General features: G+C 40.3%; 1 long non-coding RNA gene across 2 annotated transcripts; it reads left to right on the top strand.

Annotated features, from left to right (window-relative positions):
• The first annotated feature begins 609 nt into the window (after positions 1-609).
• On the top strand, positions 610-27,908 carry LOC310766662. Of its 2 annotated transcripts, XR_014550320.1 has the most exons (5): positions 610-676; positions 964-1,077; positions 2,600-2,763; positions 3,102-3,171; positions 27,773-27,908. It is a non-coding gene; the product is annotated as an uncharacterized lncRNA (long non-coding RNA). The 2 variants fall into 2 exon arrangements; XR_014550321.1 differs by lacking the exon at positions 610-676 and having other exon boundaries at positions 788-1,077.

Raw genomic sequence — 27,908 nt, 5'->3', positions numbered from 1 at the left:
TGCCCAGAGTGGCTGGGGAAGTATGTATGTATGTATAAATAAATGAATGAATGAATGAATGAATACTGGATGCAGGACCCCAAGAATTAAGTGGGACTCAGGGCATCATCCAGACTGATCCCCCAAACTTACAACAATATTCATTGCTATGCTTGTTTCCTAGCAGCACCAGGAGTGGGGGAAGAATGAAGTATCCACGATTTCAGTAGTGTGCACATACTGCACATTCACATTTAAACCATAGTTTATTTTAACTATGGGTTAAAGTGGTATGCAAACCAGAGCATAAGGAGTTTCTTAAGTTACCTCCATAGCTCTTCAAAGACTCTCCAATTTTTGTTCATCAGCGCACTGAGAGTACACAGATCATTCACAAAGGTAGACGTTTTTGAGCCCATTTAAAAGTCCAATTTGCACAATCACCTTGTTTCCTTCAGGAGGTACTTTAGAAAATTATTATTTCCTGAATAATGTTTGCTGCTCTTTAGACTTAGTGCTCAAGGACAGATAATTATCTCTGCTATATAAAATTGTGTTTACCTGCCCTGATACCATGGGATAAGGGGAGCTGTACATTTAAATATAACACATTAATCATTATGTCCCACTGAGAAGAGCTCTGTGGCAAGTTATTTTGCAGGCAATTGGGACACACGTTCTTCTCTTCCCCTAGCCGGTCTGATTTTAAGAGTCTCAAGATTTTAAGAACCTAGCATGTATTGGGTCTATTTGTGTGATCACACATTATGTGATAGTCACCAAGAACTGAATGTAGAAAATTACTTGCTGGAAAGAGAATGTGTTTGTATATGAATCTATCTTTAGTTTGCTGGCAGCAAAAAGAAGGATTGAAGGATTTTGGACCTATTAAACGTATGCTCTAACAATGATTTATTACATCTTATCATTCAGCTGCTAAGTTTCTGCCTTGTCCCATTCCACTGCTCCCCTGCCCTTTTGCAGATAAACAAGCTGGAGGCTTGCCTCAGGCAGGCGGGGTGCTTGGATGGTAATGGGATTCAACTGAAGGAAAATGAGCACCAGATGAAAGAAGGCTGCATTACTCGGAGCTGTAAGGTATGTGTTGCTGAATGCTCAGTCTGGGATATAAATCCTTTCCCCAGTCCTATATAATGCCGTCTTGAACCAACCTGCAATGAAAAGTCAAGCACAGAGGTTAGCCTTGCCACTGTGATGGATGGAGATAATAAGAAATGTACATGTACAAGAGAGTCTGGGATTTGAGCATCAGATATGATCACAGTTAAGCGCAGGCCCATAAAATTGGGCTAGATTGATCTATGGGTGCTTTCTAAAGGAACATATTGTGGTACAAAATCAGGATTGAGACTTAGTAGGTCCAGTCCACACCACCGCTGTGTTTCCTAGATGGCCAAAACTACACATGATGCAGAAGATCCATGACTGGAACTCCTGATGCCTTCATTTGGACATAAAAGCAAATCCAGGGAAGCCCTGGCATTGGGGAAGGTGTTTTAACCTCTTTCCCCTGTACTGTTTTCCCAATTCAAGTTTTTCCTCTTCCAGCTACTGTTTATCTAGATGAAAGAAAATACAAGCACAGCATTCTGTACCCATATTTCCCCCTTAGTGAAATACAGAAGCTTTTTGGTGGTGAGGGGGTGGTGGCTCTCACTTGAGAAAGCAACAAGGGAGGAAAGAGTTGATTATCGCACTTCCCCAAGTGGCTTTGCTACAGTCAGAACTGAAACTCACTGCATCTGCTTTCAAGCACAAACAAAAAGGATGTGAGTCAGTTCTGATGGCAGATCTCCCACCCCATTTTATATGCAGTTTGGCCTTTAGAGACCCCAGTATTAGGCAACTAATTTTAACAAGACCCATAAGTTGAAATCTGCAGAGATTCGAGGTCCAGCAACAACAAACTCCATTCCTTGGCGGGTCATGGCTTTGGCTGCTTTCTCTCCTGTGAGAAAAGGCAGCCCAGGAGTGAGAAAAGTTCTATCTCCAACCTATTCAGCTCGCTCTCATGCAATCTGTGCAGTGGCAAGAACCAGTTGAGAAAAGTAAGTGGAGGGCTCTGCTAAAGTCTCTGCTGGTGTTCATGCTAGGAAGGAGATGACTAAAGATCTCTTGACCTGCATCTCAGCTCAAATGGGAAAGGAGATGATTCTGGTGCACAACAAGGGGGAAAGACCCTTGGATAAGCAGCAATGTTGGGGGAAGATTGGGCTTATCTCTATTTAAAATAGAATATAGTCCAGTGGCAGAGAAGCTGCTTTGCACACAGAAGGTCTAAGGTTCAGTTCCCAGAATCACCAGGTAGGGCTTAGAGAGATCCCAGTCTGAAACCCTAGAGAGTTGTTGATAAGTAAGGGTAGACAGATGGATAGATGCACCAGTTGCCCTTAGTATAAGACATCTTTCTATGCTGCTAAGCCACTATGACGCTGTGCTTAAAAACAACTATAAGTGGGTGCATTCTGTCTTTTCTTGGACATGCTCAAGGAAGCCATGGAGGCGTTTGTTTGCAACTAGATAAAGTCTGAGCATTTTGACCACAACTGGATGCCTTCATCTGCCCCAGCTGCAACAAAACATGTCTCTTTTGCATCAGTCTCTACAGCCACAGCAAGCGCTGCAACCTTCCAACAGTTTGACTTCACCCCCAAAGATGCTCTCCTCCATTGTCTCCCGAGACAGACAGATGCCAACAACCAAGCTATAAAGTCTGAGCATTTTGACCATGTCAGGGCACTGAAAACTGACCTGCTAATTGATGTAAGTCTTTTTAAAAAAAACTTGATTAGAAAATGATTAATTAGCAATGGACTCCTGCAAGGGGAGAGGTTTTGGCTATGAGCCTTCTAATTAACCTCTGGAGCCTTTTGGACATGGCGTACAACTATGAAAAGGATCATTTATTTGTGTGTCCTAGACAGGTCAATGCCCTTTTATCAGATTCCCAATGGGTACAGGTGAGACGTCACTCCAGTACTCTGTAGGTGGTACCTTCTATTTAATGTGCCGGAAAATTCCATGGTAAGGAATATTGCAATGGTAGTGTCATATATCTCTCTGAAAGGAGGACACATTAATATCTTCACTTTGCCTTTCAGTGGAGCCAAATAACCTGAACTATTGAGTCATGTCCTTCAACAGAATAAAAACATCTCACAAAGAACGAAGGTTTGTGCTTTCTACTTTGCAAGAACAGTGCTACTAGCAACACAGTCATCTGCTTTCTAAAAATATTTATTTAGAGGGCTGGATTGCAAACAAAAAAACTTCAGTGTCATTGACAAACAACAAAGAACTTGCACTGAGAGTTTTAACATTTAAAAAGACAAATGGCCAAATTAATCTAGTCACTCTCTTTGGGGTATTGTTTTGTGCATAGCAGGCACAGTCAATAATTTTCAACATTGTTTGGTTTGTCATTGGAGCTCTGAAAAATCTGTAAAAACCCACAAGATTGCTTCACTTCATAATGGCTTCTTTTCTGATATTTGACTTTTGAATTCATCTAAGCTATTCATCCGGGCAGGACATTCTTTCAAAGCTCAGGTTTCAGCATATAAATAAAGGGTTTCATTGAAATACAATGTTTGTATGAAGGCATTCCTTAAAATAGCATTGCATTGCACCAAGGAAAAATGGTTTTAGAAAGATGTGAATGAGGATGTGAGTAATAAGGTTTGATGTTTTCTTGTAAGTGTTCGCCCCCACCCCATCCCCTTAAAGATGATGTTTGGCTATCTTTTAGAAGAGATATGTCTGAGTCAATGATAGCTTTATTCATCCAGAGTTTCAATTATATGTGAATGTCCTGTGTAGTGCTGCTCTTGAACATCTCTTAATCCTGGTCATGATCAAAAGGAACACACACCATCATTTTTTTTTTTTTTTTGGGAGAGTATTCCACTCAGTCAGAAATTCGGAAATGTTTTTTTTTCAAATTTCCAAGAACCTGGGGATTTGTGTGTGAGACACTTTTCGAAGGGCATCAGCACAATTGTTTCGTACTGGAGTTCAGATAGATCTTTCATTCATTCGCTCTTCAACTAGAAAGGCTCCCGCAATGGTTTACAGATCAATAAAAATACCCTTGGGGAGTTTTCCATTTAGCACCACACTAGATGTGATATTAAATGTGTATAAGCATTTGATGTGACCTATTTTTGTTTTTTACATAGCAGCTGCCATGGAGGGGGACCATCAGGACTCAAACTCAGGGGCAGGAGGGCTTTAACGCTTGCCCACACTATGGACTGATGCCATTAGCTCTGGGAGGGAACCCTATGCTAGAAACTTCCATCCAGCATGCTTGCAAAAATTGGCTGCTGACTTCCTGGCACCCTTGCATTATTTCTTTAGCTGCTGCCTACAGGTTGTGATACCTTCCTAAATTATCTTTATAAGCATCTAGGTGAAAGAGGAAACCTCCCTAGAAGATGGCTTGAATAACTCCCCCTTGTTTTTTTTACCTCTCCCCAAACACACTGCATTCTGACCAAATTCTGCCAACTCTGCATGGCATAATTAATTTAATTTAAATCCCAGCTTTTCATCTATCAAAGGAATGCATGAAGCAGCATATTCTACCCATATTTATAACTGTAAATATAAGCATAAAGGTCAAGACAAATTCAGAGTGAAAGCTTTGCTCAAGTCAGTCCAGCTTGACCAGACTTTCAGCTATTTAATGCTCAGAGTTGGATACTACAAGGCTCCTCATCCAGGAAGACTGGAGCTCTGAGAAGGAAAACAATTCTGAGGGATGGAGGGAGCATCCAGACTGCCTGAACATTCATAATGATTTGTTCACATGGAAGTTCTATGATATTGCCAGCTAGTGGTTGTTACCCTGCTCTTTCCAGTGTAATTTTTTAATCAAACTGAGTGCAGTTAGGAAAGTGATGGGCTGGTGCAAGCTGGAATGTGTGCAGAGGAGGGAAACCAAGATGATCAAGGGTCTGGAAACCAAGCCTTACAAGAAGCGCTTGAAGGGGCTGGGTATGTTTAGCCTGGAGAAGAGGAGACTGAGATATGGTACCCATCTTCAGATATCTTAAGGGCTGTCACATGGAAGAGGGAGCATGCTTGTTTTCTCCTGCTCTGAAGGGTAGGACTCGAGGCAATGGCTTCAAGTTACAAGAAAGGAGATTCCGACTGAACATTCGAAAACACTTTCTGACAGTAAGAGCTTTTCGGTAGTGGAACAGACTCCCACAAGAAGTGGTGGGCTCTCCTTCCTTGGAGATGTTTAAGCAGAAAGTGAATGGTCATCTGTCATGGATGCTTTAGCTGAGAATCCTGCATTGTAGGGGGTTGGACTAGATGACCCCTGGGTCCCTTCCAACTCTATGATTCTAATTTCTAACTATGTTGGTTCCAAAGTTTCTGAAGTTTGAGCTGGTGAGAAGTGGTCAGCAATTCACAATAGGCACACAGAGAGATTGAAAATGTAAGTAGCTGAAACGTAGAAGCATTTGATAAATTACTGCAATCAACACAGGCTTTCATGAATCAAATACAATGGATAAATACAACTGTTTTATAACAATTTGTTGACCCATACGAATAAAATGAGCTTCTTCTTTTGTCTCTTCCCCACTGATGTTTGTTAAACATAAAAAGAACCTGGTAAAGCATTCACAGGACTATCAGAAAAGAAAGCACAATTGCCAATAAGAAATGTGATTAGATTGCATGCCGTATCCAACTGATTGATTGTTAAATAAATGCACAGCAATTCCACCAATCTTTGGATTGCTTAATATATGTTGTGTCTTCAGCAGATATTTATGCTCTGCTGGTCTTGGAGGTGATGAAAAAGGCTAGGCATGAACTATTGAAAACAACTACTGAATGCAAAACTGCATCAATAGCAATAAGAACTGTTGCACTGTTGACAGTTTTGTGTTGCAGAGAGTGAGATATTGAAACTTTTCGTAAAAGTAAGGCAATGGATATAGATGGGAATCTGCTGTTTCTTGAAAGGGGCCTATTCATGCTGCTAGATATTAACCAAACCAAAGCCAAAATGCTATGTAGAGAGGTTTGCATTAAGTTTGCTCAAGAGGTTTGTCTTTAGAAAATGTAGCAAAGAGAGTGTTCAAGGCTAATGGATGACTTATCCTGGAAACCCAAGCAGTGATCTCTCATGGCAGGAAGATGAAACCTGAGAACTCAGCATCTTAGTTTAGTCATTGGAGCCAGCAGCATTATAAACTCCAGGTGAGCGATCTTGAACAAGCAAGATGCTTGCATAGGATCTCTCTCTGGGAGCAGAGAGAGGAAAGTTACTGAACTGCATTAAGGATTTAAAGAATACAGAATCACATTGTTTGCTTGTTTAAAAGCAATGTATTATTTTTTATTTTGCAACATTTAATTGTAACTGTTTTAAGACTGTTTCCAGTAAAGTTTTGCAGTTGTTTGTTGTGATGGAGAACATTCATTTCTGCTCTGCAGAAAGTGCAGACCAGGGATTCTGCTTGCAACAACTCTAACAGTGCATGCGTAATAGAAAACCAAAGAAAAGTGTTTGTGTGCTTATTTGCTAAAATATTCACTTAAATGTGCATATTTTGGTTGTGCATGTGTTCAGTAAATATCCCCATATTGAGACCTGTGTGACTAAGTTACCAGATTAATCTCCCAATATGTGCTACTGTCACTAGAGATTCTAATTCAGAAGACTCTTAAAATGTGTGAAAACCCATCTACCAAAGAAGCTCGCTCACACCGGTTAAACGTGTACAAGACTGCAGCTCAACTTTTATTATTCCACACAAAATAGAACCATAGAATTCTAGAGTTTGAAGGGACCACAAGGGTCATCTAGTCCAACGCCCTACAGTGCAGGAATCTTTCTCACCAACATGGGGATTGAACTCCTAGCCTGAGATCAAGAGTCTCAGGCTCTACCGACTGAGCCATCCCCTGCCTTCCATGATGCCTCTTTCCTTTAAACATGTGCAGAAAAATCCCCTCTGAAATGAAACACGTAATGGACTAAATGCCTGACATACAGAGACAGCAGCACAGGGGATCTACTGCTAGGTTATGAGCACCAGGCTCATGAAAATCCTAGCTCCAAAAGGGTGAAGTAGCAGCCATTATTTTTACCTTGACCTTGTTTATCTCCTTTGACCACAGCAGCATCCTTTGTCTTTTGAAAAGCACATTACTTAGCACCATAACGCATTGACCTAAATACAACTCTCGATGAAAACGCAGGAGACCTTTTGCTGGCAAGCGACAGAAGTGTGTGGAAGCAGTAGATAACTTCCCCTCAGTTTATTAGGAAGAGGTCAAACCTTAATTGCTACTTCCAGTGCTGTGTTAATGTAATGTATAGGACTGCACTGCTGGCCATTCTTAAAGGCCTTCCTGGCATCTGAGAACTATGACTGCACAGAGCCAAGAATCGAAGGAGGCTAACATATGGCTTTAGCATCAGCTCCATTTTCCTCAGCTTCCGATTTGTTATTTTGTTTCTATGATAAATAATTCATCCCAATAAAGATAGAACTGCCAAGGGCCTTATCTGGCTTTCCCATCATATGGAGCAAAGTGGTCTCAGAGTACATCAATGAGGCAAATAATTGAAGTGGAGGGAATTTAAGTACCATACTTATTCTGAGCACCAGCAAAAATTCTGCTTTGGGAACTTACAATAATTGCAGTTAGAAGAGCATGAAGTCCTTGGTTGACTATCCAGTACTACTGGTTTCTATGGGAATTGAATGCAGAGTAATTGTTATTACTTAGTAGCCATTCAGTTATACCATTGATCCTGAAAGAACATAATTTTTCATCAAAAAACCCCTTAAGCTCTTAAGATGCCTAGCCTTTTTGTTCTTCTCCAGCCCGTTCTTAAGAGGTTCTTTTAAATAAAGCTCACTTTTGAAAATGTGCCACAAACATGAGCTTAAGAACTTTTAAAAATTTGACCTGGTAATGAACATGGGACTTTTAGTTTTGTCAGAAATATGACAGAGACCTGTGTCAGATGAAGTACAAAACAGATCCCTTTCTTTGTGTAAATGTTTACAGTTTTATACGGTTAATTCATAGGAAAGCACCAATACTGCATCAGTCATTTAGAGTAGTGGTCTCCAACCGGTGGTCCGCGGACTGCAGGGGTGTATGTAAACCACCCAGGGGGTTTGTGGCACCAGTTACATAACAAAAACTACCACAGAGATACCAACCTTTTCAAAAGTAGGGGGTCCACGGATTGGCTTTTGAAAAGCAGGGGGTCTGCAGTATTTACCTAATCGGGAGCAGCTGCTCTGGAGGATGTGATTGACACATCACATTGAGGGTCCTATTTTGGATGTCATGTGTGTCAGAGCTGTGGGCGTCTCTCCTCACCACAGATGCCACGGGAGCCTCTTGACGTTTTTATAGTCTTTATTTACAATATTTACAATGGGTCATTAGCACACCGTTCATCCATCAGAGTCACTCAGTTCAGATCTCTGCTGAGGCCTGCATTTGCCTTTCCAACAGCTCATAAAATGGCGAAGTTTCTCACCCTGTCGTTCCACCCTCTTCTTTACCACACGCCTCTTGAGGCGGCCGTAAACCTCCCCCCAGATTCTGAGCCTGAGCTTAACCCAATCTCTCTCTCTTCGTTGCCTCTCTCCCCCTCGGGCACCTCGTCCACATCTTCCGCTCCCAGGCTTCCCCCTCCCTCTGGGGAACATGAGACCTCTGGTTCATCCCTGACAATGTGCCTGTTTTCGTTGGGTAGGAATTCAGTGTAGTTCTAAGTGGGGTATGCGTGCTAGATCTGCTTGAGCAATGGGACTTCCTCCACTCTCTTCCCCCATGAGTCCCCACACAGTCCCTAAACCTATTATGGGGCTTTCCCCAACCCCTCAGAGAAAATTTAGAGGGCACAAGTAGCACATGGGAGGAGGGGATAGAGGAAAATCCTGCTGTGCAAGTGGAAGAATGGTTTTTAAAAATTGTAGAATTTTTCAGCATAACCATAGTTTGAAAAAGGAATGTGTTTAGTTTAATAATGGGGTCAGCAACATGGTGCCCTTGAAAATGCCCCGTGATTTGTGCTGTGCAGTCTATCAATGTAAGCTTTAATTTCTGCGTAAAATAATGCTAGTTAGAGGTTCTGTTTTGATACGACTGGCTTTTACTCAGACCTAGAGATGGGGAAGAAATTTGATTCAGTTCACACTTTGAGGTCATTATACTCAAATCTCACTTTCAGAAATGATAGGAAAACCAAAACACATCCTTCCTTCAAAATGGGTCTTTCTCTGAATTTTGCAATGCAGTTCTCCAGCCAAAATGTACAAAAATGTCTATAGATACTGTGGTAAAGTATCCATATAAATGCACATATTGGTGGAAATAACATACCAAAATACATTATTTATGGGGAAATTGCCTTGCAAAGATGTGTATATTAGGCAAAATGTAATACAGCATATGCAGATTAGAAGAAATGCACATTAAAATGGTGAATTTTCATGAGGGCTTCTTATTTTTAGGTGCAAAGTAATGCGGAAATGTGGAGAACTGAATCTAAGATTAGAAAAATGAGCAACTGAAAAGAATGTCTCTTTCTGTCTATTGTGGGAATGATGAGAAGGAGGGAAGCAACCCAATGGCAGTTTCTCAAAATTCCAAATGTACCCAAGGCACCACTCCCCTAAGTTTGATGATCCTTGGTTTAATCCATGACTCATGAGGCCCATAATAATTTTAGTATATGTGTGTTTGTGTGTGTATTTCTTTTGATTTTTGCTTAAAACTCTGTAGACTGTGGCAAATTTTAATCCTCACCCCCCCCAACAAATAAACCATTAAATATTCATTAACTCGAGCACTTAATTTCTCCTGTCTCATTATAGAAAAAGAGAAAAACAAGCAACTGATTTCTCTGAGGAAATTCAAGTAAACATTATTTTAATGTATGGATGACAATGAAATGGGGTATGTAAAATTAGAAAGACGAGCAATTAAATCCGAGAGCAAACTTAATGAATATTTGGTAGTGGCCAGACATTGCCTCCTAGTGCCAAGATAAAACCAGATGAAATTTTGCTAGATTAGATGTTATTTGCAACATTGGAGTCGTTGGATTCCAACACAGCAACCAGCAAGTAACATCCTTGAAAACTGACCTTTTAAGGAACCTGACTAGTGATGTCATGAGAAATCAAGTCGTGTCTGTGAGTAGAATCAGGACAAGAAGCATAGCCCATGTTGATCAGACTGCCCTCTGTGCCCTTGATTTTGCTCCTATACTCTTCAACACTTAATGTGCCATTCCTTGGTCACACACTGACAGAACACCTCAGAAGTTTGCCTGAACTGGGCTAGAGAAGGCACACAGTGGCAGAGCAGATTGGTTGTTTGCAGCTAGCTAGTATACATTCTCTGTCTGCCTCACAGTAGATTATTGTTCTTCCTTGGTGACAGAAAACAAAATACATTTCCTGAGGCTGTTCTTTTACTGACAGGCACTTGCTTGCACTATGTGCAGACACTTGAGCTTCTGACTGAGAATGCAAGATGTAGATTTATAGGATGTGTAAAAGAGAGAAGGTTTCGGCTGGATTCCAGCTTCACTGTGAACATTATTTTTTATTGTTGTTATAAAAGGAATATTATAAAATGTTAGCAACATGAGGACCTATGCTATTTTGATGGAAGTAACATTGACTGGAAAAGTAGATGTGACATCCCTAAACCTTTTGGAAGAGGAGATTTCAAGGGTACCATTTGGGCTGGGTTTTATTTTAATCGCTTCTTCTTCTCTGTGCTGCACCATTTCATTTTCCCCTTTCAGCTTGACCTAGTTGACATCTGCAGCAGACACTTTATCAAAGACCAGATCACAAGAGACACACAAAATGGTGCCAGAAAGTCTGAGCCAATATCACATCTTTCTCTGTGGCAACACAGATGGAAGGCCTGGCATAAGTTCATATGAAACAGAGGGTTTGAAACACTCTATGGGAAATTTGCCAGAGTCTCAATCTTGTGTTGGACAGTGCAGTAAATGTTCTCAGAGTTTAGTGTTTATGTGCCCTGACATATTGCTCATCTGACAAGCATCCCTGCATAAAGCCTACAGGTTTCAGAATATGTTAGTCTCTGGAACCTAAATATTGCATTCATTACCATAATCATGATGCAATTCATACATTTTGGAACCCAAATATCATTACCATTACCATAATCATTGGTAATTCCTACATAAACCTGCTTTAAAACAGCCATATGCTAACAGTTCTGTATTCCAAAATTGTGGAGGCTAGTTATGGCTCTCTCGGGAAGCAGACAGAGGTGAGGCATACAGTGCCAGATCTGCATTTTTTGCTGAAGGGGGCATAACTCAGCACTGCCACCCCACTCTCCCTGACTGTGAACTATGAAAGATGAATTCTTTAAAGTGCTGACTGGTGCCTTTCAAAGTTCCTCCAAATACTAATTGCCACCCCACCCCCTAAGTACTGACAAAACATCTTCTGGAAGCACCTTGCCTCAAGGTAGATGGATGGATGGTGGATTTTTCCCTTAAATGCAATGACATGGTTGAAATCACATCTAGCTTGGCATTTCAATGAGGGCTGGACTCTTCAATGATCCAATTCAATAAAAGGCTTCATAAAACAAGTTTATACTCTGGATATACTTTAAAATAGTCTTATTATACCACATGTTCCATGCTGATCCCTGGCATGGAAACCAGCCCTGGTAAGACAGCTCAAATTAAGTTCTGGTGTGTGTGTATGTGTGTGTGTGTGTGTGTGTGTGTGATAGAGAAGCCTTCACCCACCTGGTGTCTTTGGAATCTTTTGGACAAATCCCATCAGCCCCATCCACCACAATGGAGCTTGAGTTGGATCTGTGGTCTGAAACATCCAGAGGGCACCAAGTTGATGAAAGCTGTGGTAGAGGGTGGTTTTCTCTTTCAATTAAAATTGGCAAAATTATATATAGGCCTAGTCCTGAGGGAACCGGGTGGGAGGGAGATGGGTTAAGTAGAAATGTGCAGTGTGGGTCTTATTTTCTCTGTGTGTAGCCCTCTCCAACATGCAATGAGGTGCACATGAAAAGGAGATCACATTTACTTTAAGCACCGCACATCTTTAAACATGGAACAAAAATGTCCAGTGGTGCTTTAAGTGGAATTGTGTTACCAAAGCCAGATGTGGTATACATCTTTCCCTAAAAGAGGGGGGGGATGGCCTAAAGGGTATGCGCAAGGAGTCAAGGTCATCCCACATCCCAGTAATGATACTTAATCAATATAAACGGAGATTTTCTTAATGGTTAACAGCTTGATATATTTCTCCTTTTCCGGCAACCCAAAGTAACCCATACTCTTAATCATGTCCCAAAGATGCCTAAGGGGGAGAGTTGGTCTTTTGCAGGGGGAAAAGCACTTTTCAAAGTACCAAATGCTTGAGAATGGAAGAAATTGTTTCAGAGTCATTATCAATAGCTCACTCTTAAAAAGTTTATTCAGTGATCATTGCAGAGAGAATCTCACGGGGCAGCTGGGTCCGGCATGACCTAATGCTTTCTGAGATAAGTACTGCTACTGGAAACCAATCAGAAACACATCAGAGGGCAATTACAGTGCTTTGCTGGCACCTGATATAATGTGTTTTCAAGGCAATAGAGCTTAACAAAAGGGACAACTATATTCTGCACTGATATGTTGATCAAGATTTTAAGGTAAAAAGTATGAAGGTGACTTAAGCCTGGTCTTACTACATCTCGTGTGTGTGTGTGTGTGTGTGTGTGTGTGTGTGTAGGATCGAGTATGTGTGTACAGGATGGAGTGTGCATGCATTTCCTTTATTCTGTTATATCATGCACCTTTATGTAACTATCTCCAGAACACCTAGAAGCCAGTGCATCAGATTTGTTATGCTGCCAGTCGCCACCGTTGCCAAATGTGATGCAAACCCAGTTGTGCATCTTGATATTGAGGAAATATGGTGTGTGATAATGACAGAAGGGAAGATTCTCATATATTGGTGCGCTAAAGATTTCTCACCTACATTGGCTTAACCTGGGACTGGAGAAGCATCAAAGGCAATAGCAGCTTGGACTTTCTGATTGGCTGTCATTGTCATCTGGCACAGGAAGCCAGTATGCAGGTCATTGCAATCATGATTGATGGGGAACAGAACCTTTGGCACAGTCACTTTGGAAATCCTAGTGGGGGAGTTCCTGGTGATTATGTACCAGGAATAGGAGTGCAAGCACAAGTGGTTGCCTAGCAACCACATCCACTATGCTTCTTATGCTTTTCACCCTCTGAAACTGGCAAAAGAGCTGGATCCCTCATATTCACTGAAATAATTTGAGGACCACCTTTTAAAAGTGCATATTTTGGAGGTGAAAGTGAAAAGAGAGTGTGTGGGTGTTCTGGAGTAGCTGCGCATCAGCAATGGTGACTTGAAGCTCTTGGCAGTATGCCAGCACCAAGTACCCAAATTGATGTCCAGGAATTAAGGGACTTGTTCCATTCCACTATTGAACTCCTGATATCCTGCTGTACATTTTGCAAAAAAATCTGTTAAACAGACTTTGATCTTAAGAGCAATCTCCGAGGTCAACATGCAGCATTATAGATTCTTTCTATACATTTGCCAAAGGTTGTGCATTTTTGTGTTTTCTTACATTTTGATGAATTGTATTTTGTTCCCCTGTTTTAATTGGATTCCCACACAAAAAAAAAACACCATAAGGGTTGGTTTCGCATCATGCTGTACACATGTTTGTTCAAGTAGTTTCACACACGGTCCATTGAAACATCACACATGGACTGAACTGCTCAAGAATATAGATCACAGATTGGTTGTACAGATGCACATGTGTCCCTGTGCAGGATTGGGTGTTGTGTTGTGTTCTACACCAATTGTCCTAGACTGCAATTCCAAATGAATTTACTAGAGTGTAACAAAATGGGACTTCAAAGTAAACCATGAATTGTGCAGCTAGAGAAGGCTCTGTAAGGCTGTAACAACTGGACTGCAATCCTATATACACTCACATGGAAGTAAATCTAGGGATTATATTTTGTTGTTGTTGTGTAGTCGTTTAATCGTGTCCGACTCTTCGTGACCCCATGGACCAGAGCACGCCAGGCACTCCTGTCTTCCACTGCCTCCCGCAGTTTGGTCAAACTCATGTTGGTAGCTTCGAGAACACTATCCAACCATCTTGTCCTCTGTCATCCCCTTTTCCTTGTGCCCTCCATCTTTCCCAACATCAGGTTCTTTCCCAGGGAGTCTTTTCTTCTCATGAGGTGGCCAAAGTATTGGAGTCTCAGCTTCAGGATCTGTCCTTCCAGTGAGCACTCGGCTGATTTCCTTAAAAATGGATAGGTTTGATCTTATTGTAGTCCATGGGACTCTCAAGAGTCTCCTCCAGCACCATAATTCAAAAGCATCAATTCTTCGACAATCAGCTTTCTTTATGGTCCAGCTCTCACTTCCATACATCACTACTGGGAAAACCATAGCTTTAACTATATGGACCTTTGTTGGCAAGATGATGTCTCTGCTTTTTAAGATGCTGGTGTCTTTTAATTTTGTGGCTGCTGTCACCATCTGCAATGATCATGGAGCCCAAGAAAGTAAAATCTCTCACTGCCTCCATTTCTTCCCCTTCTATTTGCCAGGAGGTGATGGGACCAGTGGCCATGATCTTCGTTTTTTTGATGTTGAGCTTCAAACCATATTTTTCGTTCTCCTCTTTCACCCTCATTAAAAGGTTATATACATACATGCAAAAATTCTTTTCAATAGGAGTCACACTGTACCATGCTGGAAGCTGTTTTTGAGACTTGTAGAGGAGCAGCTTAGAATGTGGTGCAAAGAAATATTAGCCCCCAAAATGAAAGTCATTGGGAAAGTATGCTCATTTCCAACTATTAAGGTTAGTGTTAGTTCAAGGTTCATTTCCAGATGATTTCCGTTGCTTCAAAGTTAAATACAGGAAAGACCTTTTAAATCAACCAGGCCATCTGCCTCCCAAAGCAGATATTCCCTAATGTAAAATTACACTTTGTCCAGTGCATGTTTAATTGTTCTGAGTGATGACACTTTTACTTCTTCCCCTGGAAGATGCTCACACAAATGCTTAATAGAACACAAGGTCACTACATTTGGATATGTGGCCTTCATTTTCATTTTCTTATTATTATCAAATTACTCCAGTGATATACTGAGGACCAGAAGACTCATTCTAACACCCCCCCTAAAAACCCCCACAGTCCTTTGGCCGTTTTTGACTAGAATACTAGTGTTGTCATCTGCATACTTCTGGTGAGCTACCATATTGACAACGCCAGGGCTCTTTAACAGCCCAAATTCTGTATCTGCATAGACAGCACCCATTGCCTCCTGCAATCCAAGTATGGGGGACATGTCCTTAGTCCTATGGTTGACTGGGACTAGTATGTGAGCCAAAACAGGTGAGAAATCCACATGGCTTTCTTTCTGTGATTAGCACAGTAGTGTTTTGGGAGTAAAGATGGTTCACTTTTCTCAAAGACATGTACAATACTCTAATTTGTAGTCAGCAGCCCACACTCAGCTTTGGGGGACCTAGATCAGCCTGCTAGAGATGGGGAAGAGATTTGAAGTCAAATCTATCAAATGCACACTTTCTGAAATAATGTGAGAACCAAAGTGCAGCCATTCTTCAAAATCTAGACATCCAAATTTTGTGATGCCGTTCTTCAACCAGACAATATTTACAAAAATGGATTATATTAGAAAAAAATTGCTTGCAAAAATATGTACATTAGTTGAAAATGTGTTTATTAGGAGAAAATGCTTCAGATTTTCATGAGGATTTTTTTTTTTTAACCAATACTGGATAGCTTAGTTGGTTAGAGTTTGGTGCTGATAATGCCAAAGTCACAGGTTCAATCACCATACGGGACAGCTGCATATTCCCACAGGAGGTTGAACTAGATGATCCTAATAGATTCTATGATTCTATTGAGACTGACCCAGAAACTCCAGCGGGTGCAGAATGCCGCGGCGAGACTCCTTATGGGGTCTTCGCTGCGAGATCACATTCATCCGGTACTATACCAGCTGCACTGGCTCCCGGTGGAGTACAGGATCAGGTTTAAGGTGCTGGTTTTAACCTTTAAAGCCCTATACGGCCTAGGACCCTCGTACCTACGGGACCGCCTCTCCTGGTGTGCCCCACAGAGGAACCTACGGTCTGCAAATAAAAACATTCTGAAGGTCCCAGGCCACAGAGAAGTTAGGCTGGCCTCAACTAGAGCCAGGGCTTTCTCGGCGCGGCTCCAATCTGGTGGAACGCTTTGTCACAAGAGACTAGGGCCCTGCGGGACCTGACATCTTTCCGCAGGGCCTGCAAGACAGAGTTGTTCCACCAGGCCTTTGGTCAGGGCGCAGCCTGACTCCCTCCTCTGGCAACCTACACAGAATTTTGCTTAACTGTTGCCATCAATTTGATTTTAATTAATTTTTATAATGAAATGTTTTTAAAATGTTGGATTATTTTATTGTTTGATTGTTGTTAGCCGCCCTGAGCCCGGCTTCGGCTGGGGAGGGCGGGATATAAATAAAATTTATTATTATTATTATTATTATTATTATTATTATTATGAATCACAGCTTGCTTCAGAAAGGTGCAGAACTGAATTTAAAATTCTTGGAGAAACTAGAAACTGAGAGAACTAGAACTGGCAGATCCATCCCTAATCCATCCCTAATTCTTCTCTTAAATCCAGTTCCTTCATGTCAGTTGAGTGACTGCATTGATCAATATGTCAAAGTTGACAGCACTTACCATCTGTTTGGTGGGAGAATCCTGGCTCATCCTGCTATTATGCAAGGACATCTCAAGATCAGCATCTGAGTCCATCCACATTTTCTGGCTCTGTATTGTGTGATCCACAGGTCAGGAAACTCAGTCATAGTAAAACACAGTTGTATTTTCCACTTTAGTATCAATGGTCAAGTATGAATTCAAGTTCTTGCCAAATAATTCATTATTTCCTCTTCTAGAGTTATTATTACCTTAAATTACTTCATGGTTCATCTTCAAAATGTGAAGTGTTGCTTTTCTTAATGCTTCATCTCTGTTCTAGAAATCTATAAGGATTAACATGAATATTTCCATTGTAGTGAAATAAGTTTATGACAAATAACAGAAGTGCCATCCTTATTCAAACAAGGTAGAGGTTAGCTATGTTCTGAATTATTCTCATTATCTTAATTTTTACTTGATTATTCATTAGGTAGTTGTACTTCTTCAAAAGACAAGGAAGAAATGTAATGGTACTTTTGATTTTATTATATAAATGATTGCAGAGGTCCGCTTCTATTGACACCAGAATGAACACACAAATCCTCCTCCTTTCTAGTCATGCATACAATTTATCACTTTTAAATGTCACCACATACTGTATATAAAACACATTCTCTTTGTGAGACTGTAAATGTATATGGGGTGGAACTGTAACATTTCAAAAATGTTTTGCAGCTGGGTTTTTGCTGAAGTCAGTAAAATCATATGGTTTTTAGCACTAAGTTTCCTTGCTTTGAAATTTGGATGGGGGATCTTAGTGACTTGGCCACAAATATTTAGTAGGGGTTGTAATGTTTTTTTGCAATAATGGAACTTGCCCTTGAGCTGAGCCCTGTTCACTTGCTTGTAGTCATTCACAAACTCTGCAATTTGATCAGGTTCATGCAAGTGTTGGTAATAGCTAATGGAACAAATTTCTTTGCTCTTGAAAAAAATAAGCAACTGACCAGCAACTTATTGAACCGTACCATTATAATTGTGTCACCCATTTCTATGTCAAGTCCGTGGTGCTGCTAAAATGTGTATTCCATTGAACTCTTTTTAGCTGAGGTGATGATAGTCACCACTAACATTGTTATGTTTCTATTCTTGTCTCCTGATCTTATGTGTGGGCGAGGGTGGAGGGGAGATGTATTGCTTAATCTGAGGTAGCGCGCTCTCGCTCTCTCGCTCGCGCGCTCTCTCTGCAAAGGTCTTACAGAGACACACACACTTTGCCATGAAGTACAAAATGTTGTTGCTTTCACTAATGGCTGACATAAAAAAAAAAATACAATTTATGTATTTTACCAGGTTAGTCAGTTATCCATTCTATTCAGCAGTAAGTCCCATTTAAATTAGTTGTGCTTATTCTCAGGTAAGTCAGGTTAGAAATCCAGTCTTACTGCATTTTTTTAACAAGCTACTGCTAAGTATTACAGAAAAAATCAACCGCCTCTCTTCTCTGCTCCTCTTTACTATTTTATAGCGTGCCTTGATACCAAATTAAGAAATAAAATTTACAATAATAATTTAAAAGATAGGGGACTGTGTCCTTGTTGGTGTTACGCAATGATGAAAACAAAGACTCCGCAAGACAAACAAATTACAACACCCCTAGATGAATACCTTGTGATTGTAGGAAACAATTTACAGTAAAACTTCAAATAGTGAAATCCATTGCATAAAGAGTTCTTGCAATGGAACCTGGAAAATCAAAATCAATTATGCATTTTTTAAAAATGTGAAGGACTGAGCTGACATGCATTTTATGAGCTGTAGACTCATAAAGAAGAAACTAATGGGTACATGAATGTGAACCCCATCTCTAATACTTAGACATTTGTAGTTGTTTGCTTTACTTTTAGAAAAAGTTCATGAATTGGAAAGTAACGATCTGTTTACACTTGTTCAGTAATGCACAAGAGTATGGGATTTTGCCTTGATTGATAATTTGATCAGTCCATCTGACTGATGAACACAATCCATGATAGATGGTTTGCATTTATTTCTTATATATCAACTATAATTATTTGGTATAATGTTTCTCAAGTTGCGTGTTGAGGTTCCCATGCCACCCCCCAAAATAAATCACACATCACACATCAATTTTTGTTTAGGTTTTTGGCATAATTTTGGCCACAACTTTATTCAAATACAAAAAATGTGAGTGGTTGCTTAGGCATTGGTTATGACTATCTGTCCTTGCCCAGGGACAGAACTGACTTCCGGATTCCAGCGGAAGCCAGCGTGGGAAACAAATATTGGGTGAGAAATGAAGCTGGGCATCAGTCCCTCACTTCTCACCCGCATGTTCCTGTGGGGCTTGCACGGCCCAAGTCCGATGCCAGGGACAAGGACGAAAAGAATGGCAAGCCCCTGGATTCCTTTAACGGAATTCCCTTTTCACACCACCATTGGAGGGGTAGGCACTTACCCCTCCACACCAATTTTAACCAATGCCTAACCGCCAACCTTACAAGTTGTGACGATTTGCTACGCAGTAGGCAAAAACCAAATGGCACCAGCCAATCAGCCAGATGGCAAAATTCCTACCAGGCCCCTGCACCAAGGCAGACAACCCCATGACAGGCATAGCAAGGTCAAGCAAACACCCCTCCCCCATTACAGGGAGGGTGGGCGGGTGATCCGGTGCAAACAGCCAAGAGGACCACCAGAGTTGGGCGTCCAGCATTTAAAACCTCTGACCCCACCTCCAAATTTGGCAACATTCAATTCTCCCCAATAACTCAATTTAACCATTTTGCTGACTGGGTCCTGCTCCAAAATCTGCCCAGCAACAATAGGGTGGCCTGTATCCCCAACCACAACACGTGCTCTCTTCTAAGGAGAACACGCTTTAACAGAAAACATTTGGGAAGGACTTGAAAACACTTTGTGTTTTTTTTTATTTGTGGGGTCCCCCCCAATGCACCGCTCCATTGAAAAGTTCTCATCTAACTTCTGGACACAAAGAACCAACTTAACAATATAAATATGCAACTCATACTGGAAAAATGAGTTTTTCTCTCCCATAGACAGCATTGAACCAACTACGTGTCCGGACAGCTTTTCTGCAATATTATTTGCTCTCTCTGGAAACAGCTGCTATTAATCACAGACTAACTTCTGGGTGGCTGTTCCGCAAGATAAAAACCAATGCAGCTTTCACGGAGTGGTCTGTAGCTATCAAAAAGCTAGAATCAGCTCCAAACAGCTTTATGTTTATCACATTAGTTAAATGTGTGCTGCATGTATTACCCACTGGAAAAAAACCCAGACCTAATATTAGCAAGCATGAGACTGAATTACGTACAGTAACTTCTCGGAACATACGCTTAAACAGATGGGTTGAGCTCATTGAAATTCTGTGTTTTAGGAATACATGCTTGAGTGCCTCTTAACACCATCTAAAAATACATGTGATGCCTGTGTGTAAGCAAGTGCTTGACAGACCAAGCAGATGCTGTTCACTGGAGTCTGTTAACCTGTTTGCTTAACCTTTCTATTTAATTGGAAGAAATGTTTTGCTTAAAAAAAACACCCCACCACCGCCCCATCTTGGTTAGGTTAAGTATTGTCAATGAACCTTTCATTCAAATCAAGGGCAACCAAACATGCTTTTGCCTCTACCTGCTTGCCTTAAACCTTGCCATAGCTTGTATTTCATTCATTTATGCTTTTGTTCTGTAATTGCTGGCTGACTGTTCTCATGGAGTTTAGTATTAATATTCCTGGCTGCCTGATCCATGAAATATTGCCAGAACCAAAGGCAGCAAAAATACAATTATCATGCACCATTGAAGAGGATCCACATGCAGAAATGGCCCATGTTATTTGATGCCTGAGGTAGGAAACCCAAATGGTAACCCCAGGGCAATAATAATAATAATAATAATAATAATAATAATAATAATAATAATAATAATAATAAAAAACAACTAAGTAACTTCAACAATTCACTTGACCTATTTTGCTGGTATTAGTATATTTTTAATTTAATACAACTTTTGTGCATATCTTTTTTCATTTATGACAATTCCACTTCGGTGAGGGAATCATTCAGCCCAACCCCACACATTCCTTGTGAACCTACTACCAAATTCGGTGATTGGTTGCTGCTGTAATAGTATAACATAGGATCAGGTTGTTGGATATTGCTTAGAAATCATGCAGACAGTCATGTAAAAACTGATGTAAGATCAAATCAATTCAGCATTTTGTAGCTAAAAAACCCCAAACACCACACCCTCCAGCTTAGGTCACAGGTTACATGCCAACTGATTATCTGCAGGCACAAAGTAATGTGAAAAGAACAGATCCAGTTCACATCCCGAGGTACCACTGAATATACTTTCAATTCAGGATAACACTTCATGCATTTGATGAAATGGACTGTACTCCATGAAACTTATGCCACAATAAACTTGTTACTCTTCAAAGTGTCACCAATACTCACTGTTATTATTTTTCATAGGCTTTTGAAATGCATCTAGAAGTTTGAAGCATAATAAGGAATTCAAGTCAAAATAATGTCAATAGGTTTCATAAGGGGTTGGTGAGCAACATGATTTCTGAGGCCTGCTCGGCCATGCTTTCTTAATGGCCATAGTTGACACAGGCTTCTTCCAAGAGAAGAGATGATAACTACATATGAGATGATAACTACATATGTACTTGGAGTTCTTGTTTCCTGGCTCAGATATTCTTCTTCTTTTTAAAACTTGTATTGATAAATGCAATACTTACAAATACAAACCAGAACACTAAACAAACTTATTATACATAGATACATACACCTCTCAACTTAGATTACAGAAAAAGGAAACAAACATACAAACTAACAGACATAAATCTTGACTTCCCTCCACCTCTGTGTGGCTTCCTTTATTTCTTTTCTTCTTTTTGCTGTGTTATCAATATTATTTTTCACTATCTCATCTTATACCTATTTCTTCTTAATTTTTACTCTATAAGTTTCATCCATTGCATATTGATATATTAATATCAGAACAATGTTTTTTGATGTATTCCTTCACACAAGTCCACTCCTCTATCAGTTTTTGGTGTGATTGGCCTCTTACCACTGCTGTAAGTCTTGCTGATTCTATATATTCACAAAATCTTATTTGCCATTCTCTTATTGAGGGAGTTTTTTCTCCCTTCCAATTTTTTTGCTATAATCATTCTGGCCGCAGCGGTTGAATATAAGAAAACTTTTTTCCTAGCTGCAGGAATGTCAGTCGATATAATTCCCAAGAGGTAAGCCTCTGGGGGTTTTTTACATGATATTTTAAGCATTTTTTAAAGCTACTCTTGAATGTCACTCCAAAATTGTTTAATATAAACACACTCCCACCACATATGATACATGGTTCCTATCTCTGTTTTGCATCTCCAGCACAAAGTAGATTTTGATTTATAAATTTTCGCCAATTTGACTGGGGTTAAATACCATTGATATATCATTTTCATTATATTTTTTCTGATTGTGATGCAGGCTGTGAATTTGATATCATATTTCCGTAATTTCTCCCTTTGGTCTAATCGAATCATGTGGCCTATATCTCTAGCCCACTTAATCATAACTTCCTTCACCTCTTCATCTTTTAATTCCCATTCTAATAATAGATTATACATTTTAGATAATATTTTTTAAGGATTTTTTAATAACTCTGTTTGTAGTTTTGATTCTTCTTTGCCAAATCCAGTAAGTTCCTTTGCCTTTTAATTCTCAGTATGCACTTTCTCACTCTTAAGTCCTTTTATAGAGCTTTCTGGTCACAGCTTTATTCACCAAACACAGTGGACCTCCTTTAGCCTTATTTCGTCACTCCATCTTTGTTATTTTCCCGTAAGAATTCCACTCTCCCTTTCAATTAATTTTTGTTATTTCAACTTCAGAAATACAGGAGTGCGTTTGTACCCACCATCTGCCATATGGAGTAACCTGGTGCTTTTCTCCTTGGGGTCTCGGGGCGTTTCACGGTCAGGCTTGCGTCCTTCTTGCGCTGAGAGCCCTCTGACTTCCTCCACTTAAACTGTGCTGGAACGACAGAGGATCCCTTTCTTCACTGCTTGGTGTCTTTTTCGGTCTGAGACCTCCTCTCAGACCTTTCTAGGGGTTCACGTCGCCCTTACTCCCCCTTATTTTACCCGTTCACCGTGACTGGGAATGCTCCACCGAGGCAGAGCGAATTCCCTGACCCACCACTTGAGAGCACCACGCCGGAAGCCGCCTGGCTCAGATATTCAAAGCTTATAATATTCACCTCAAAATAAACTAGGAAAAACAGTGTTGTTTTTGTTGTCATCCCCCGTTCAAATTTATACTAAATGGAGTTCTCCTTGTTGCTGGTGGTAATGTAGCTATGATCACATTGGTTGTGCGCAAGTGATGCGGATCATTGGGATAATAGAATCCCTGCTTATGTAACGTTTGGCCAACCTAGTTGCACACATATAGAATATTTCCATTGCATAGCGATGACCACTTACCGGTACTGAAATACAAATATTTTTAGAAGAAGTGCTGAAATGGAGAGTAACACAAAAGGCACCAAGAGGGTCATAACAATCTCCACCAGCCTGCTGTAATGTCAAGCAGACTCAAACTAAATTAAGCAACTGTTCAATTTATTTGTATTAAGACTCAAGTTCTGTCTCTTTGAAACAACTACACAGGAATCCTGAAAAGCAATATGTGCTTCTTTTCACTTGCTTTACAGTGCTTCGGTCATATATCAGTTGAAAATTAGACACCAAGCAACACATTTCCTTTTTTCATTACAGTGCTGGATATAAAAATAGTGAATAGGGCAAAGGACTGATGTTAAGAGGCATTGGCTGTGTGCATATTGTGGCATAAATACTATAATGCTAGCCATTCATTAACAATGTTAATTAAATGCCTTCAAATAACCTGATTTATAATGAACAAGAATATTGAAGTATTTCTGCCCTTGCTAATTTCAGCTTGTTGCATGCTATATTATTGTATATAATTAGGCAACAGCAAGAAATTGTAACCTGAAATGCTTATTACTGGAAAAAGCACAACTGATGCTATTTATATCAACTGATGTCAGTTATATCAGGAAAGAACTTGTTGAAAAAATGGTGTTAATTAAATTTTTGCTTGATTGTGAGTGTGGTCATGATACCTATCATATATTTTGCAGGGTTTGCTTAACAAGTATCAACAACTGTATGCTATATTTGGATCAAGAATGATTGACAGTCAATTTTTTTCCAACAGTTTTACTCTGAACTTCTATAGCTGTTTCACAGTGTGCCCAAATCCACATCAAATCCGTCCACACTTCTGTAGGGTTAATCTCAGATCCTTTAAATAAACTAAGTTTTCACACTGCTGTGAATTCCCATTTCTAAGTTTAGGAACATTCTTATTCCTTTTATATTCCACCAACCCCAGAGACATCTCAAGAAAAGCTCATGGTTTTTTTAAAGAATTTTTTTGTTGTGCCTTGGGAACACCTGTTGGTAAGGCTTTGGGGAGCCAAATGAAGACCCAAGCAGTTCTCATTCCCCCCCTATCACTGTTGTTGGATGGTAGATTTGCAGAAATGTGAAAGGGAAGGGAACAGCTTGGAAATTTTTGACTTTCCTTACAAGGGTGGCGTGGTTGGCGCTGTGGGTTAAACCACTGAGCCTAGGACTTGCCGATCTGAAGGTCGGCAGTTCGAATCCCTGCGACGGGGTGAGCTCCCGTTGCTCGGTCCCAGCTCCTGCCAACCTAGCAGTTCAAAAGCATGTCAAAGTGCAAGTAGATAAATACGTACCGCTCCAGTGGGAAGGTAAACGGCGTTTCCGTGCACTGCTCTGGTTCGCCAGAAGCGGCTTAGTCATGCTGGCCACATGACCTGGAAGCTGTACTCGGCCAATAAAGCGAGATGAGCGCTGCAACCCCAGAGTCGGCCACGACTGGACCTGGTAAAGGGACTGGTCAGGGGTCCCTTTACCTTTACAAGCCTACCCAAACTTCGATTATTATTTTTTTACAAGTCCTCTCACCTTCTTACCAAAAAATGCATGCAGCAATGGGGAATCAGTAAAGAAAAGTACTCTTGAGAAAGATGGAGAAAAGAAGCAGATAGGCTAGTTAGGCTGTTCACATAAACATTGCCACGAAAGAGGAAACCCACCAGCCAAAAATAGGACATAGATCTGCATAAAGCATGCATATGCAAATTTGTAAATATGGGTGCAAATTTAGAAATAATTATTATAATTCAAATATTATAATTACAATGCATCTCCCCATAGTAGGAAAGACTGAGGCTAGGTGCTCCTTGTTGTTCCACTGTAAATACTGGAGAGGAACTTTCTGCCTTCCCTTCTTACAGTCTTCTTCAGGGACCAAACAGATTGTCAAATAAATTACAGCCCTCTGTAAAAGAGGACACTTGGTCACTCCAGTGCCAGACCAGCTAATTCTCTTCTCTCTTTCTGCCAAAATAACTCAATAGTTTGCTCTTTCTGTGGGTATGGGCAATACCCAGTTTTCTCTCACCTAAGCTGCATCCATAATAGCAGCAGCTTTGTTGAACACTGTGGGATTTGCATGAACAGTATTGTGCTGTTAATCTGAATGTTTAAATAATCTGTGACTAACTGAGACACAGTCTTATTATTGAAATGTTTTTATTACACCAACATTTGATTCCCCGCCCAGAGTAATTGTACAGCACCATGCTACCTTAAGGCACACACCTTGTTGGTTTGAGTTTCCACCATTTTCTCTTTATTCCAACATGGCAGCTAGTGTATATGGAATTGCTTGTCATCTGTGTGACCCAGCTGCTAAGCATTGGCGTACACTTTTTTTTTTGTGGGGCAGGGGAGAATGCACCATCTGGATAATCATAATTCTTGCTCATTTCCTGGCAAGCTAGTTAATTGTTGGGTGTTATTCAGGATGGACCTATTTATAAGGATAATTGAGGGTCAAGCTATTGATTTCTTCTCCTGTGTACCTTGGATGCCACATTTGTTGATGAATTTTTGTTTATGACTGGTTGGCCTTAGAAAGATTTAAAAGACAGAAGATATACAGCATTTTCCCCCCTTCTTATTGAAATAAAATGTTAGCTTTTTATTTTCCTTAAGGCAACAAATATTGATGCTAAAATAACTTTTGCCTGAATAATAGCCTTATTTATAAATCAATTTTATTGGAATATTTAAATTTAAGTAAGTTTAGTTCCATCCTTGACAATTTGACCTCACTGAATTAAGAAGAGTAAACTGGCTAAGGTCTGAGTGCTGTGGCTTAATTATTTTGTCAGTCCACCATTACTATGGTAATGAATTATTTTCATACCTAATGGGCCAATCCAAAACTTTGCTGCATCAGCAAAAAAAGTGCTTAGAATGGGATGCACTGATTGCTGTGCCAGCTAATTTCATATTGCATGACTTATTGCAGTATTGCAGCTGTATTGTTCTGGATTTGTAAACAGAGACATTGCAGCACCTGTTTAAAACTCGGGTGAAACATATTTATATTCAGTGAGTTCAGCTAGTTTAAAAAGGTGTGAACTCCAAATGCTGAACTAAACTATTGTAACAAGCCACTGCGGATCCATGCAGCAGTGGTGTAGCGTGGGTTGCCAGTGGCTGGGGCCATGCAGAGGGGAGTGGGTGGGAGGAAGGGAAATGGATGGAGTATGTATGTGCATTCAGTTGCCTAATGGCATCCACGTCACCCAGGAGACCACAGCTGCTGAGATAAGAAAGAAGAGTTGTTCCATTTTCTGGAGAGGTCACTTACTGGTTCATATGGGGAAGCCATTTTCAATGGAGTCCAGCAACAGAAGCACACAACTGTATTGAGGCAGCACAGGGGATTGACATTTTGTGCCCCCTTACAATTTTGCGCTCAGGGCAACCACCCTGGGGGGGGGCATGCTATGCCACTGCCCTGCAAAGGGAGGGGGGAATTAGAGACTCTGGGGCCATTTGGTTAAGATGATATTTTTTTAAAGAGTCTAGCAGAGCAATCTCATAGATATAGTTTCAGAACCAACTCCCATTAAGTTCAATGCTGCAGTCCTATGCTCATTTACTGATTTATGCATATGATTGCTCTATAAGAAAATGCTTGATAAAGGTTATAAAGTTATGAATAACATTTGACTGAGGAGACGGGCTAATTTATTCTCTCTGTTTAAGATTCATTCATTTTTAAGGATGATGATGATGATGATGATTTAATGAAATAGAAAGGTAAAATTAGAACTAAGAAACAGTTTTGGAAAATTGTTATGACATGTGGGATAAAGCTACCAGGAATGAAAACACTGAAGTCCCCTGATGCTTTTCTGGCTGGTGGATGGAGACAGGTTGGCCTTCCTTTTGCAATGATGTGTTGGATGCTTGGTCTTCTGGTGGCAGAAGCTAGAATGCCCTTCTCTCAATCTCTGCATTTCCAGAGTTTAAGATGCTGGCCTGGACTCTGTGTCCCTTACATACTGACAGTTCTGAAGAAGTGACACACAGAGGGGGTTTTTATGTGCCAGACTTTTGGATGCCTTGCAATGATTTTCTCACCCCCTGAAGCTACCAAATTACTCATTCTCACCTGCTGAATCTTAGCCATGTGAATTATAAAGCACAGTGACTTACACTCAGCTTCTCTGTGGGATAGATCCTCTCCAGTCACAAAAGAAGTTTGACTGCAGCAGGAGAGATATATTAAAGTTACTTCTTTTGCATTTCCAGCCAGTAAATACAGTGATGCATGGAGGAAAATGAAGTGTAATTGGTGTTAGAAAACTAGTTGCCATCATAACATGCAAGGCTACCTGGATTGCTAATTTTATGTCTTTCAGTATTTTATGTCTATAGTGATGAGTAATTATCCATTTAACAACAATTCGTCTTCAAAGCTGTTACAGCACATAATTAAAATCAACTTTTTTTTTAACAGTCCCATCACATATAAAAGGAATGAAATTGGAATTTTCTCCTCCTGTGAAATTTATACTGGACACCCAGCACTTTAATATAATGCCTATTCCCTGGTGGGGATGGTATTCAATAAATTTGTTCCATTAGCACAATAA

Source organism: Podarcis filfolensis, assembly GCF_964270895.1.
Source record: "Podarcis filfolensis genome assembly, chromosome: 7".
Taxonomy (NCBI): Eukaryota; Metazoa; Chordata; class Lepidosauria; order Squamata; family Lacertidae; genus Podarcis; species Podarcis filfolensis.
Note: the sequence above shows the minus strand (reverse complement) of the source record. Positions and strands in the feature narration are given on the sequence as shown.